Here is a 16,997-nt window from a genome sequence, read left to right on the forward strand (position 1 = left end):
TGATTAAATTGGTGCTTGAAATTCATTGGTTTAGTTCTAATTTTTATACAGATTGAGGGATGAAATAACAAATTGCAAATTCTTTTTTACAGAAGTGTGACAGTAGTTATAGTAATTTTTTATAAATTGCATACTTAATAGACTTCCTACATATATGGTGATTTTTCTCTGGTGGAGTTGCTTTAAGCCTTGCAGTTCTGAGTGGCTATCCTCTGCTACTGGGGGCAGTGCATGTATTTTTATGCAGTGGATAGTTTTGGGTTTTTGGTTTGTTTTTTTTTTGTTTTTTTAAGTTTTGTCAGACGATTGTTTTTCTTAAGTATGTGTTTCCTATTTTCAAAATAATTACTGACAAATATGCATTTCCTATATATTTGTTTATACTTTGATTATAAAAAAGACTTATTTTTTAACTTGCTGCATTGTTTTGATATCTTTCTGTTGTTGTTAGATCATGTTTAGAAACTTCAGATGAGTCCAGAAGTCTTAAGTATGCGAGTGTTTACGTGACTGTGCCATTCCAAAGTGCTTCAGAACTGTCATTCCCTTCCATCTTCTCAGGAGTAACACAAGTCAGGTATCTCATCATCTGGTAACATACAGACTCCAGTGAACGCCCAAGGACACTCACCACATTTGTACTCGGATGCTGTATGTAAGGGTGTGGGTATGTGTGAGGGGTGAGTGAGTGTAGACACTTACTCTGTGTCTCTCTCTATACAAGAAGATGTGCGCCACATTGAAAATACTCAGTGTGTGTCTCTGTGTATAGGTATATGTTGTGTATATCTCTTTCCTTTTGTTTACAACTGTTCAGAAAAAAAAAACCTCAAAGCAGTTCTCTTCAAAAGAAGAGAGACTCCAAGCAACCTATCATTTTTCAGTATGTTTATACATAATTATCAGAGGGCAGCAGCAGTATCAGGCATATATTTTTGCCTATTAGCTGTGGTGATTGAATCATCAGGTCAGCATGTGCTAGACCCTGCAAAATAATAGGAGATGACAAGTAATTCTAGAAGAAGAAAAAAGCATTTTGTAAAGTACCTGGGGGATACCGCTCTCCATGACAAGCAGGGAGTGTATCTGGGGATATCAGTCACCTTTGGGGTTGCTGTGTACAATGAAATTTATATTCGTGATATTTGTGATATCTTGGGTGGTAGTTTCAAAAAGACACTACTAATACGCAGAAAGCGTTCCAGCTCTCTATTGCTGGCAACTACTGTTTAACAGTCAATTAAATCTGTGATTATGGTTGGAAGTGGGTGGGATTATGAAATTGTAGATGTTTTTAGGAAAACTTGTGAATGAAAATGAATCCAAGTGTTTTATGTGAAGTTGTTGAGCCATTTCTACCATGCATTCCTGTCTTTTGACAGAAAAATTTGAAGATTAAAAAATAAAATAATCAATAAGTTTCATTTGTCTCTAAATGTGTCTTGGGTCTTTCTTCCTTTATGCTGCTAGTTCCATCCAGTTATCAGGAGACACGACGGACAGTCCAGAAGGACACGTTCATCAGTGGGCCACTGCCGCCATGGATACAGCCATTCTGGTGGTGACAGGCTCCATCTCATAAAGCTAGAGGAAATTACTTCTGATTTATGCTTCCATTTAATAGGCAGTAGCTTCGTTTTAATTTATTTCATGTCTGCACTCACTCAGATGTTTACATTGGGTGATCCTAGCTACCTGCCTCCCGGGTTCGCCTGTGGGAAGCCCTTGAACTCAGCATCACGCTTTCTCCATCTCTCCTGGGTTGCTTAGTGACACATCCTCTGGACACTGCAACCATGAGTAAGTTAGCTGCTGCACATTTTTCTTTATGAAAAAGTAAGTATTACATACATTTCCCAGTTTCACAGTCATGGAAATGATGGGGTTTCCATCATCACCTTATTCATCCGTGGTGACTATGAATGTATGTTCACAGCCCCTCACACACACTAACCCATCAGAGGCGTCCTGGGCCAGCAGTTCCTCTCCACTGATTCTGAGACAATGGCTGGCAGGCAGCAGAACAGACGCGCTAAACAATGTGATTTTTCTGAATAAAAAAGGAGCTCCAAGCCAGGAACCTGTTTATGGGGAAAGAGTGGTAAATCAGATCTTGGACATAAGGGTGTGGTGGTGTAAGTTCTAGAGGGAACTATGTTTCCAGCTTACAGGGGGAACTAAAGGGCAGCTTAGGACAAGGACAGGTTTCTAGGACAAAGGAGACAGGCTGAAGAGCAGGCATGCTGGCCGTGAGCAGAGCGGAGCTGCTGCCTGAGGAGTCTATGCGGCCAGAATCCCCGACGCCCCAGCCTCATACAGCACACGGGGTGGGCTGTGCTTCAGGAGCAGGCCCACGCTCACCCATGACCTCACGCCAGGACGCCATGTGCTGTCTCCAAAGCTGGAGCCTCTTCCCCTTACACTAGGAGAAAGGCATTCTTTAGAAACGGAGGAAGAAGCAAAGGATGAGGGTGAAGAGTCACAGATTTGGGAAAGGAGACGGGGCAACATCAGAGGCCCCATGTCATCTCAGTCCGCACCAGGGGAGGATTTCTGTCACCATCACAAAAACAGGCTCTGCTGGAGAAGCTGCCTTCGTCCAGGATGCCCAGGACTGGCATCTTCAAGGACCTTAGAAAAAGTTTCCAGGCATTTTCCCTGAAAAATAGATGCAATCCTTTGTAAAGGGCAACTGCTGCTTTCAGGGACTACAGTCATCTTTCCCAGAGGAAAACTGGATTTCTATGCCACCCTCATTAATGGATTCCTACAATAACCTCTGATACAAAAACGGCAAGGGAACTAAAAGAGAAGTAATCCCAAATGGAAGAAGAAAGTTTGGTTCCTATAGACATGTCAGCGTGTTTCATCTCTGAATCCGTGGGTGACATCCTCAGGAGACCCTAACTTACCGAACTGAACACGTGTGATTTTTAATTTTACCAATCAGAAATATGGAAGAAAAAGATACCACTTTTATATCTCAGAGGACAAAAATACAAGAAATGTGGGAAACAAAAACTCAGTGCTCATGGATTACGACACATCCATATAGAACTAAATGTTATTCAACCATCATAGCTGACACTACTGTAACATTTTAGAGCCTTCCACCAATTTTTTCAGCCATCCTACAATCGATCACCATTTTACACGAGTAAACTTACAGATGAAAGGCGAGGTCAGCCTAATAGTACCGAGTGACTGAACCAAGATTTGAAGGCAGGACCTCCTGCCTCAGAGCCCCTGGGGTAGCTCTGCAGCCAGGCACTGTAGGAGATGCTTACTACAGAAGAGTAATATAGCAATTATTAATAACAAGAGAATGAAATGGGCTGAGCTTCTGGTAGGAAGGATTTGAGACCAGTATATCGAAAAATCACAGAAATCAGTTAGGCTTTGGAACGGTCGACTCTGGGCTCTGAACAATCACAGAAGACTGGGACCCCTCCCTGGCACAAGACCCCTCCTGCCAGCCCTACAACTGGAGCGGGGGCCAAGCTTCCAGCCCACCCCACAGCACCTCCTGCCAGCGCCTCTGCACTGCCTGCCTGCCTGGGCTCCGGAGTCCTCAGTCCCTGAGGTTCCATTTTAAACCTACTTGTGTGGAGACACTGCTCCCTTATTTTCCAACCTCTGAGCAATTTCTGTTTCACTGAAAAAGAAGCATAGCAGCTTCTTTCTTCACCGGTCAAGTGCTTCTTCCCTTAATCTCCGGCCTCTCCTCTCTACGCAGTCCTGAAAGCAGATTTCCCTAGGGAGTCACCCAGGGACAGAGGTGAATATGCGTAGCCACCGGTGCTGACGACTCAGTGTCAGTGGGATGACGCACGTGCACGGTCGCCAGATCTCACTCAGGGAGCTGGAGACAGAGTGCTAGAAGGGGACTTAGGGAGAAAAAATAACTTCATGATAAAAAGCAAAAGCCCACCTACCTGGTCATCCGTTTCAGTCCTGATGTTCCCGTAGCCACCAAGCCAGAGTGCGCCCTAGGCAAGGTCAAGGGGTACCCAAGCCCACCCCTCCACAGTGATGCCCATTCAGCCAACATGGGGTTGGGCTGACTTGGTGACCTGGTGGAAGCAGGGAAACCAGAAGCCGGCATTCTCTCAGTGTGTCAGCCACAGAATTTTCTCAGTTAACACAACTGTAAGTGATGTCCAGGCAGGGCAGGGCCTCTTCCTTCTGCAGACTTTCAGTCTCTGCAGTGAAAATGTATTGTGCTGCTGACACAAAGAGGGAGCCTGTCTGAACCCAGCAAGCTTGTGTGGGACTCGGATCCACAGGCGCACATCAGGTGTACGTACACACCCTCCTCGTACAAGGAACTCGACCGGGCCCGGCAAGGAACCTGCTGACGAGAAAGATACAGGCCCTGCCCTCATGGAGCATGGATCCTGGAAAGCCAATCTGGGAAGTTTACCAACTATATGTTTCCACTAATAACACTACTGACGTGACAATACTCGAAAGAACAGACTAGCAGTTGCCAGGGGACAGCAAGGGGGAGATGTCACCTAGAGGGGCAGCACGGGGGCCGCCGTGATGGCGAACAGGCTCCATCTTGGTTGTGGGGTGATGACATGAACCTCCACGCAGCACTAAATCGCACTGGCGGAAGCCAGTTCAGACCTGTAGTCTGCATGACTGCTGTGCAAGCGAACCCTTCCTGGACTTACCAATACGATAACACTATATATGATGTCACCATTGGGGGAAGCCAAGGGAAGGGTTCATGGGACTCTTAAAACTTCCTCTAAGTCTACAGTTTTCCCAAAATAAAAAATCTTTCTGAAGTAATGTTATAGAAACTCCCTTCTCTTTATGCTTTTGAAGGAAATATAGAAACAAAAATGGGCTTTAATACAACACAGATTTTTTAAAATAAAATTCCTATCCTGGTGCACCTCAAGTATTCCACCTCTGATCAAATAAAACACTGCCAATGTGGAATATGCCCTCTGCAGCTTTCCCCACCTCTGCTCGGCCCCCACAGGGCCTGGGGGAGCCCCTGGCAAGGGGGGACTCACTGGTCAGAGGGTGTGCCTGGGAGCATGGAGGCTTTACCTGCTTGCGGCTGAGAAACAGTCAATGCATCATCCTGCCGCCAGCAGAGTCCTCCCCATCCCTGGGCGTTCACTGCTCCTGGGTCCGCACTGGCTTCCCTTTCTGCCTGGTTTGAGTGTCGCTGACGCTCACTCCCTTCCTTGGAAATGCTCGCATGGCAAGTTCCCCATGGCTGCCTTCCCTCAGGTGGTTGGGCTGAATCACCTTCCCTTACTCAGACTTAATAAAATGACAAGAAAAAAGAACTCTACTATTTATGGGTCCCCAGTGAAACTGCTGCAAAACATTAGGTGACCAGGCCTTCTCCTTGGAGAGTGATGGCCCCATGGTTTCATTGGCAAAATCCATTTTCATGTGGCCTACTGTTTGCTGCCCATGAATATCTCAGCACCGGAATCATTAGCAGGAGCGTTTGCCAGGCTTTGACATTTCCATTTAGAAGATGAATTAATTCTGAGCTGAGCCACAAGTCCCTTCTCTCTCGGAAGAACGTGTTAAGATTCAAGCTCTCAGAGCCCCCCAGAGCATCAGTGAGATCTCACAGCAGTCCCACCTGATGCTGGGCCAGCCCTTCCATGAGGGCAAGTGAGGAATCTGACATAAAAAACTCAAGGCTGCAGTGAAGGGGCATTTTTCATTGTGAGTTTGGGTAAGTTTGGGCCCCTCCTCCTTGGTCTCTGTCCAAAAGAGAGTAAGGGTTTGCCCTCCAGGAACACCTGATCCTCAGGGGACAGACCTCCCGGGGAGCTCATGGGCTCCACCCCCACTGCCCCGCGTAGGCCCAGCATCCAAGGGGCTTGAGACAAGCAGGGGAACTGTTCTCACCTCAGAGCGCAGGGAAGGTAACCCCTCTGGGTCAAGGGTGACAGGCTGGGGCTCCATCACAATAAACAGTGTTTGCGCTGGAAGCGACGAGCAGGGTGACAGATTGTGTGGACAGCTAGGAGAGCCTGCAGATGGCTCCACTAATAGAGCTGCCATTCACAGCCGCCCAGGCTCAAGTGGTTTCTATGGAAAACCCTCACGCTGAAACTGAAGGAAGTTCTTTTAAATTACAGTAGTTGATAACTATTGATCAAACATGGTCAAATGTGAACACGAGGATTTGTTGGGAGGGCACCCTGGAAGCCACAGCGTGGCCATCTGCAGCGCTGGGAGCTATGACCCAGGCACGGGCCATCTCAGCTACGCCCTGCATGTGAGGATCTTCGCTCTTCCCCCTTCTCACTCGGGGTTAGGGTCTGTCCTACGCCACTCCGTCAACAGTGCCGGGGACGCACTCCAGTGACCATGGGAGGATGGGGAGGGCAGCCCCCGGGTCACTCTACGGAGCCAGCCCCAGGCTTGCCCTCTGGGTGTGGGAGTGACACAGGTCATCACCCTCTTTCTTGAAAATGCAAACCTCTCCTGCCAGGCACCACAGCCTCCAGGTTTCTTTTCTTCTCCTCTCTGTCCCCTTTTCTTTCTGAAGGGCACCAGAATATGCCAGCCCCAAATTTGCCACTTTGGGAGGTTGATTGTTCTGAGCTGTAGGCATCTGAAAAACAGCCAACCCAATGAGAGGCTTTCTCTGAACGCTCCCATCTGCCTAAAGACAGATGCTCCAAAAGGAACTCAGTTGTTATAGATCCCTCCCGGGAGCTTCATCAGCCAGGGGAGATTGACTCTCATCACAAAGGAGGCTGAGCCCACCCTACACCCAGACACACTTGTCACAAACCATCACACTACCCAATCATCCTTCTAAGGGCCTCGTGACGTCCCTAAAAATCACTCTCCCCTAGAAGGCCTACCTCCCCCTCCATCTACCCTACTAAGATGGTGTTGCAGCCTGAATTCTAAGCCCCTTCGGGGGAGCTCCTTGTTTTTCTCTGAGTATCTCCCATGTATACGTGAGGTCTACATGTTCATAAACTTCCATTCTTTTTTATTTTCAAGACAGACTGAAGTGTTTTTTTTCTTCTAGTAAAAGGTATCTATTACTTTGAAATAAGATACACATGGGTTTATGAAGCTGGATGTGTGGCCACAATCCAGCTTTGTTCTGGGTGCGCCTCACACCGAATGTAAGCAACAACTTTGAATCAGGCGTGCTCCTCGTGGTGGTGGGGGTGGGGGGTGTGGGGGATTTTTCTTTTAATTCTTATTAGCTTATAGTTACTTCTGTCTGCCTCTGATTAATCTGTCTTTCAATACAGATGTCTCAGCCATGGGCTCTGAGGGCTGGAAGGCAAACTATTTTTCCTCCCCTGTACTTCCATCTTCCTAAGTTTTTAAAGATTTTATTTTTAGGTACAACTTACAGCAAAGTGCAGAAGTCTCAGGGTATCTGCGTTTATCTGCCTACACGTGTACACACCCACCCAGATGAAGAGCTGCCATGTTTTGGGGACACAAGCCTCTCTGTGAAGCCTCCTCCTGTCAGTACTCCCTGACGGGGGCCGGCTCTGTTCCGACCTCTGTCACCACCGAGCGGTTCTGCCCAGCTTTGATTTTCATCTAAATGCAGTCACGTCACGGGCTATGCTCTCTTTTGTGTCCGCTTCTTTCATGCAACATGACATCTGCATTCCTTCTGATCTTAGACCCTCAGGGCCATCTTCTTCTCCACCTCTCCTGAATACTGGTATTTTCCCCCATTCTACTTCCTCATCTTCCTACACTCCCTAACAATGTAGCAGACACCAGGTTTCCACCGCCCCTATGTCCTGCACCCTCTCAAAATTCCTACCTCTAGTCCAAACCCTGGGCTTGTCTCCAGATTCCACTGCAGACACAAATTCTTTGCGTAGAGGGCTCACAGGCAATCCGTTTTTCGCAACAACACATGCCCTGCCCTGCTGCCCCCCAGTCCTGCACCTCCACTCACCCAGGAGCCAGGCTGAGTCATCCTGGAGCAGCCAGAAGCCTGCCTCCCCCGACCGCTAATTGTTAGGTGAATTCACTGTTGCCTTCTTAACATCCCTGGGCTTCGCGCCTCTCTCTCCATGCCCACTGCCGCTGGTCCCCGGGGCCCCATCATCTCTCAACTGAACTCTCACGGTAACTCTCAACAGTCCAATGCTGCAAGTCTTTCCCCCTCCAATGTGCCCTCCACATCAACACCATGGATTCAAAAGCAGCAGCAGAACACTGGATTCTGTGGCCATTCCCCCACACACACCCGCGTGCTCGCCCACCGGAGCCCAGCCCTCTCGCGGCCCCCCGCGGGAGCCTCCCTCTCCCGCCCCCCTCACACTTCAGCGGGTGCTCCTCCCTCAGGCCAAATGCCCCTCCCCGCCGTGTGCAGCAGGGAACCCCGGAGCATCCCCATGCGATGTACACAGTGCCCCCTCTGAGGGTGTCCCTGCCGCTCCTCCTCATTCCTGGGCCCCAGCCCTGAGCTGGACGCTTCTGTTGCACTTTGGTTAGGCCCATCCTTCTCTGAGCTCGGGGACCAGCGACAGCATCACCTCTGTCTGGCCTCTACTGCCCAGGACAGAGCCCAGCACGCAGCAATTCCAGAATGAACAGTGTGTGCCAGAAGGCTTCCTGATGGTGAAGGTAGGCCAGGGCCCCAGTCTGCTAGGGAGACAGGGCGCCAATCCTCAGGTAACCCCAGATCTGCTCACAGAAAAGCCCTGCAGGAAATGACAACAGGGCATCTGATGGCCCACTAAGGGAATGCCAGAAAACTCGCGGGGAGCCAGAGACAGCCCAGGGAGCCGGCCAACTCCAGGAAAGACAAGAGCCAGCGAGACTTCAAGCCCCAGCTCAGAAGTAAACGGGCTGCCCGGCACCACTAGGAAATCCCAGGCCTGAGCCCTCCTGGGTCTGAGGCACGATCATTTTCACAAGTAGAGTCAGGCTGTCCCTTCAGTTTTTATCGGCATCTGGTCCAGATCCCAGACCACAGTGTTCTTCTAAGCCCAGAACACAGTATGAGCTCAGGAAAGACCAGCAAGTACCCACCCCCCAAAACTCCCACTCCTAAGACATTCAAATAAGGGTACAGTTAGCATTTGTCACCTCTGTCCAGAGGTGAGACTAAAGGAAGCAGACCTCCCCACCCCGCCTCCTGAGTTCTGAGGGCCTAGAGTGATCCACCTGGAGGAATCCTGGCTTACAGATCCTCAGTCATAACACTTCTCATCACAGTCATGCAGGAAAATAAACAGAAAAGATATGCTGGGTGACAAGGCACAGGAAGTCCCGGAGCAGGCATACAGAGCTTCTATCTCACTCCCTGCTCCAGGCGTGCCGGCTCCTCCAGGACACTGAGCCTGCAGACAGGCCGGATGAGGACTCTGACCATCACTCAGCGGGAAGGAAGCCCCACACCCAAAGCATAAATGCTCAGGGACAGTGAGGTCACAGAATGACAAACAGCAGGACTCTCCCAAATCAAAAGGCCCTCCTGGGAAGACCAGGCCTCACCTCAGCCGCCCGAGGCCTGCCCCTGCCCAAGCTTACGACTTTAGCCCTTCACTTTCTGTCCCAAGGTCACAGGACATATTTTTGCAAATTGTACACCTCAGTTCAAGCCCCAGCTGCAAGTAGCCTCCTGGCAGCCTACTTCCCCTGGTGCAATTCCTTCTGATGCTCAGTAAACACGACCCAAATAAGGGAGGGATGATCAGACACACAAAGTTATGAACCGATTTTCCGAATGGCCGTTTAGTCAAGGACATAATTTCAGAGGAGAAGAGGGAACAGACACCAAGTATAAACAACGGCTCTTCCATGTGACTCTAACTAGGATGACAACTAATTAAAAGCAATTTAATGTTGGTTCATGAAAGGTTAATGGAATTCATGTTTTGGAGATGCTGAATTCAACACAGACTTAGCCAGAAACACAAATCTAACCTTTATTCTCTTTAATTATTCGGTCAGAATAATTTCCTGAGAGTGGGTTTAGTCTCTGGATGGCTTTAATTAAACACCATTGAACTTTGAAGTTGACATCAACTCATCCAGCTGCAACTCAATTTTCAAACTAATCTGCTGTCTAACACAAGGTTTTGTGGCCCAGACAGAGGAGTTGGAAGATGAGCTTGGACCAGTGGATGGGCTTGGAGCCTGACAAGAACCCCATTGACTATACAGTCCATGGAATTCTCCAGGCCAGAATACTGGAGTGGGTAGCCTTTCCCTTCTCCAGAGGGTCTTTTCAACCCAAAGATCAAACTAGGTCTCCTGAAATGCAGGTGGATTCTTTACCAGCCAAGTCACAACGGAAACCCAAGAATACTGGAATGGGTAGCCTATCCCTTCTCCAGCAGATCTTCCCGACTCAGGAATCGAACTGCAGTCTCCTGCATTGGAGGCAGATTCTTTATCAACTGAGCTATCAGGGAAGCCCCGTGGAGCCTGACAGGTATTAACCAATTCTGGAGGATCTTACATCTTTCCCCCACTCTCTCCAGTGGAAAGACATTTCCATAACTCATGTCAGGACCTCCCTAAGGAGAGGGGCCTGGGCTGAGCTGCACCACCAAGCTGCCTCTTTCTTGGCACTTCCCACAGTCCTGAGCTGCACAAGCCTTGTACAGCCACACCCTGAAGTGGACTCTGGGGCCAGCAGCACCCTACCCAAGCACCTCCACTCCACCCTTGCCTACCTGCCACCTGCCTCCATCTCCCCATCTCCTTCAGAGTGCGGGAATGTGTGAAGAGCCACATCATGGCCTTCCTGCCTGGCAAGGTACCCACAGAACACACTCCTATTTCTGAGCTGACTTCTTTCCAGCACCCTACCCAGCTCTCCTTTTCTGAGAACCCAGATCCCTAATTTTGTCAGCTGAAGTTTGCAGCCATATCAAGGCCCTTTTGCACTAAGCTCCTGCTTCTTTTCCTTGCTGACTTGGAGGCAACCCCACCATTTCCTACAGCCTGGGGCAGTTCAGCTGACTTCCTCAGGAACGATATTTGGAATAGCAGAGCACTCCAATCAGGCTAGTACATGTGGGACAGTGTGAAGGACCTGTGCTCAGGCCATGAGGTACAGCCCTGTGACCGTGACAAAGCTGAGTTCCATGGACAAGGTCAGGGCACGACATCCTAGGAGAGTTGTGACAGAACTGGAGGGAAAAAAAAATTATCTAAAGAATGCTTTTCCAGTCACCCTGCTTGCCCATTACTATTTTGCAGCAGCCTCCTTAGAAGTCAGACTCCAGGCCCTGAGGAGACAGCAGCCAGTCTCCATGAGCCATCCCAACAGCTCCTGCAGCAGCACAGCACCCCTCGCGCCCTGGAGCCACGCAAAGGCCAGGATTCTCAATCCAAGTTTACGCAAGTGTAAATGACCCACCAGCAGGCGGCTGAGCCACCCCAGTGTCTCTCTCCGTGTAATGGGGGTCCGGGTCAGCTGACGCCCCCTCATACATATGGGGCTGACCCACTAAACCAAGGTGTAACCTGGGTCTTGGAATGGAAGCGACAGCCAGGCTTTCCCAGCTGCACCCAGCCGGGGCAACCTATCCTCCCAGACCAGGACAGCTGAGGGGCAACAGTGGAATTCCTCCATAAGAGGGGATTTCTCTTTGTTTAATCTTTTTATTCTGTACTGGGAGACAGCTGATTAACCATGTTGTGACACTTTCAGGTACATGTATCCATTCTCCCCCAAACTCTAGCAGGGAATTTCCTGACTACATGGTTTACCAATCCTAAGAGACTGAGAGAGAATCTGAAAGGACCTAAAAGTAATTCTTAAATCAGTTTCCCCAAATCTAACTGCAGCACCTGCTTGCAAAGGCAAAGGCATCGGATCCATCTCAGGGTGCCTGGCTTCTGCACACTCACTACCTGGGAGGAGCAGAGCACAGTGGAACCTCCTGATGAGCAGCCGCAGGTCAGAGGCAGCTCTGGGTGACCAATGACGACACCCAGTGAGCCTGACAAGAGGGGCACTAAGGACAGGCCCCTCTCAGTCCTGACACAGGCAGTCTTTGGTGCTAAAGAGTGCGTGCTCCAATCCAGGATATGTGCAGTCAAAATCTCAAACAAATGTATTAAATCACTGGAACCAGACAGAACCAGGAATCAGAATTTCTAAGCAGTCAACCATTACTGTCCCTGGATAACCTCTAGCTGCTGCATATCAGGTCAGAAAGTAAAAGTTCTGCACAGTTCACAGCCACAAAAAAAGTTCAAAAGCAGCCCTGGGTATCAGAAACCTCAACATCTGACAAGGCTGAGAAGCCTGCCCAGGGCCACACACATGAAGGAGAGAGAACGTATATAAATCCAAGAAAGCCAGCCAGTGTTACAAAAGCCAATTCCATCCTCAGTAGGCCTCTGACAGCTTCACAGCGAGTCACCATGGACGAGGCGCCGGGAAGGAGAGGGAAGGCCGCGTGGACCCGGAAAGGGACCCCGGCCGACACAGAGAGCAGAGGAGGGACAAACGGGCACGTCACTGAAGGCAGCAGCAGCAAGTCGCCACTTCAACCTTTTCTGCTCATTTACCCTGAAACAATTTTGAAAATCTGTGAATTCCCCTTTGTATTATGTAAGCTTAATGCTTAACATCTAAAGTTTTCCATTATAATTTTAAACAGTTGCAAAGAATACAGTTTCTGGTGCATTTAAATAACAGCTTAAACTATTAAGTCACTCTTAAAATGTAGCCAGTGGACTGTAAATACCAACGCAATCAGACACCTACCTTCACTCAGTTAAAAATACCAATGTCGGGCTTCTCTGGTGGTCCAGCGGTTAAGAATCTGCCTTGCCATGCAAGGGACACCGGTTTGATCCCTGGTCCAGGAAGCGACCCCATGCCACAGGGCAACTGAGCCCCCATGCCACCACAACTACTGAAGCCCTCGATCCCTGGAGGCCGTGCTCTGCAACAAGAGAAGCTGTGGCGACGAGAAGCCCGCTCACGGCAGCTGGAGAAAGCAATGAAGACCCACACACAGCAGTGAAGACCCACACGCAGCAATGAAGACCCACACGCAGCAATGAAGACCGAGCACAGCCCAAAATACTAAATACATAATGCTTAAAAACAAAACACAAATGCCTATTTAGGTCAGAAATTTCTCGAGTCTGCAGCTCCATCACTCTACTCCATCTAGAATTCTACCCCTAAATTTTAGCCTGTGCTATGCTAAGTTGCTTTGGTTGTGTCCAACTCTTCACAACCCCATGGTCTGGATGCTGGAGGCAGGAATTCCAGGCATGGAATTCTGCCCTGCCCTCCTCCAGAGGAGTTTCCCAACCCAGGGATTGAACCCGCTTCTCTTATGTCTCCTGCACTGGCAGGCAGGTTCTTTACCACTAGGTGCCACCTGGGAAGCCTAATGTAACATATTTTCAGGCTTGAAAGCCTCTTATTGACTATACTTATAATTCCCTATAAAATATTAAATTTCCTGTTTTTCATTTTTACATATATTAAGCCCTGAGAAACCTTGTTCTCACAAACAGATGGTGATGGAAGTTTGGCAATAGCAACATCTCTGAATTCCATGAACTCCTGAGTGATACACCAAAGTCATGCAGTGATTCTATTATCAAAATTATTTTTAATGACCAACCAACAACTCAATTGGTTCCTCCTTCAATTTTGTTAAAAACAGACTTGGTAAACTTGTAACCTGTAAAAGGATTTGCTCCTTTACAAAGGACTCATATTCTCAACATTAGACTCATAGTCTCATATTAGACTCATATTCTCAACATTTATATTTAGAATTATCTCCACGGCACCCTGGGGCTTCCCTGCTGGCTCAGTTGATACAGAATCCACCTGCAATGCAGGAAACCCCAGTTCAATTCCTGGGTCGGGAAGGTCACCCTCTCCAGTATTCCTGGGTTTCCCTTATGGCTCAGCTGGGAAAGAATCCACCTGCAGTACAGGAGACCTGGCCTGGGGTCGATGCCTGGGTTGGGAAGGTGGGAAAGGCTACCCACTCCAGTATTCTGGCCTGGAGAATTCCATGGACTGTATAATCCATGGGGTCACAAAGAGTCAGACATGACTGAGTGACTCACTCACTCACTCCATGGCACCCCAGAGAGCAGGGCAATACACCATGGTCCTGTCCAGAATGGGTAATAGTTTGCTTCCCTTTTGCAGAATGGAAACGATTATAAGGGTCCTCTTATGCTAGGCGTGCAACTTTAAAAGTATATGGAAGTTGACCTAAAACGGTGATTCCCTTAGAACTATCCTTGCCTGGGTACCCCATGGCATCTTCCTACCCCCAGGGCTACGCGAGTTCAGACCCCTGTTGCGAACACTAACCACACAGCCTGGAAGAAGTCAGGAGTGACTGTCCCTCTGCCAAAAGCATCTCATCCAGACAACAAGGACAAGGAGGATGGTCCCCCTCTGAGTAAACAGTACAAACTGGCCAGAGTTCAAAGCACTGGGCTCAAAAGGAATAATCCTGAGAACACAGTGAAAGGCTCAGAGCCTTCAGTTAAGACTCACAAACAGGCCACCCTGAGCTCCTTCACCGCATCTCCCTCAGTGGGCTGGTACCAAACAGTGGACTGGTCGAGTGGGGGACATCTGAATTTGGGGCTAGACAACCATTTCCTACCACGTGCAACAAGAAACAGAGATAAAGCTGATCCACAGAAACAGAGTTAAACAGCTGCACAGCCAAGAGAATAACAGAAAAGATAACCACCACGGTCCCAAAGATAGGTCTTGTGGCCCAGATCCACTCTAGTTCTGGAAAATCCCCCTTTCTGCCCTGGCAGATTTTAATGAATCTCCGGTTCTTGCAAGCAGAAGAAGTGTGGCTCAGACAAAACTCAGCAGAGTCTGTTTCTGAGGAATTCAGTCTGATGGACCAGTAATATTTACAGCATTATCACAAAGCACCTGGATATAAGCAGGCCAATGATTAGATAGTTCACAAAAAAAGGAAATATAACTTACCTTTGTAAATGAAAAAATCTTAACTATTTTAAATATAAGTTTTAAATTAAAGAAAGATATTCAGTATCACTAATTATAATGGAAAAACAATTTAAACCAAAGAAATTTTATCACTTACCAGATTTGGCAAAGATGAAAAAGTCTGATAATGCACACAGCTAGCAAGAGGGAAAAGGAATAGGCACCCCTGGTTGAATAGGACTGGACGTCAGCACTATCTCTTGTGACAAATAGCTATCAAAGTCAGAGATGCACATTCTCTTTGCCTGAAAAGTCTCACTTTTAGAAACTATACTACAAATACATTCGGCAATGTGTGAAATGACATGTAAAGATTATACATTTAAGGCAATGTTTGTAAAAGCAAAACATTTAAGACTAAATAGCCATCAAAAGGAAACTAGTTAAAAGTAGAGCACACGCATAAAATGGAATACAATGCAGAAAAATGAGATAGAGAACAATTTCCAAACTATGAGTAATAAATAGGAATGTATAATACCTACCACCATAGGTTAGGCAAAAATAAAACAGGCAGAGAAGGAAAATGCACCAATATATATGAACAGACATAACTGAAAGTAAACAGAAGAAACTGGGGTAGAAAAAAATATCAACACAAGACAAACACAGACAGTACTGTGTGTGTCAGAAAGAAGCTGCTCAAAGACTGATAGGGGCACGTCAGGGGGACAGAAAAGCCAAATATGGGCCAAAGCTGAGCATCAGCATACATAATGGCATACTTGGTTATTACGCTGAACGAGAAAATTACACCAAAACCTCTTAAAAGAGGAGTACTCCTCGTCACTGAAGTACATCCACAGTGACACTCAATAACTCACAACCACCTTAGTAATACATGATTCAGCCAAGAAATCATCATGGAACTCCAACACTGGGTGTAAAACCACTGACCTCGTGATATTCCCGGCCTCAAGTATCACCCCCCAGATTACTTATCAATTAAAAAGGAGAAAGGGTAGATGTAACATCTTAATTAAGACTTTTTGTGTCCCCATGGACAGAGGAGCCTGGTAGGCTGCAGTCCATGGGGAATCTCTAGGCAAGAATACTGGAGCGGGTTGCCATGCCCTCCTCCAGGGGATCTTCCCCACCCAGGGATGGAACCCAGGTCTCCCACACTGCAGGCAGGTTCCTTACCGTCTGAGCCTCCAGGGAAGCCCTAGTTAAGTTAGCCAACTTCAAGTCTCCAATAATGGGGCGCACTGGTGCCAAGCACCACATGATACAAGGACATCACACCATATATGAAAAATTCCTGACAGCACTGCTTAGCCTGAATCCAATCATGAGGAGACAGTAAGGACGTCAACTTGAAGGACGTTGTACAAAACACTGCCCTGAACTCTTCAAAGTAGTCAATATCATGAAGGACAGTGAGGGCTGTTCTGCATAAAAGGAGACTAAAGGGACATGATAACGAAATGTCCCCATTCTTAGGAGACACTGCCTAAAGTATTTATGGCCGAATTACAACTCCATAGCTTTATCTTAAATGATTCAGCAAAAACCAAATATGTGTGTGCCTGTGTTTGGGAGAGCAAGAAAAAGCAAAGGGGACAACGTACCGGTAACTGTGGGTCTAAGTGAAGAGGTGTACAGACAGGGGTATACTGTACCACGCTTAATCTTTCTGTAGCCTGAAATATTTCAAAATAGAAACTCCGAGGAAACACCAGGGAAGTTTAGACTCGTACAGGCAGATAAGAGGTTCCTAGCCTGTGAGAATATTGAGTGTTTTCATAAGCCGCATTTTGTCTTTGGTAAGAGGTCACTGTTCTTTGCCATGGCAAAAGACAGACCATGACTTTATAATAATAAAATTCGACCTTTTCCAGCATTAATAGAGAGCATGTGAAGTCTACCAATTGTGACAGCACAGGAAATTACTGTCTAAATGAACTGTGTGTTACACGCACATTTCAGAACAGTCAGGCAGCTTCTTATAAGGAACCATATGGTAATCAACAGTGTGCCGTTTGCCTCCTGTTACTTGACTTTGAGGAACCATTCTGAAAAGATT

This window comes from Budorcas taxicolor, chromosome 11 (assembly GCF_023091745.1).
Source record: "Budorcas taxicolor isolate Tak-1 chromosome 11, Takin1.1, whole genome shotgun sequence".
NCBI classification, from domain to species: Eukaryota; Metazoa; Chordata; class Mammalia; order Artiodactyla; family Bovidae; genus Budorcas; species Budorcas taxicolor.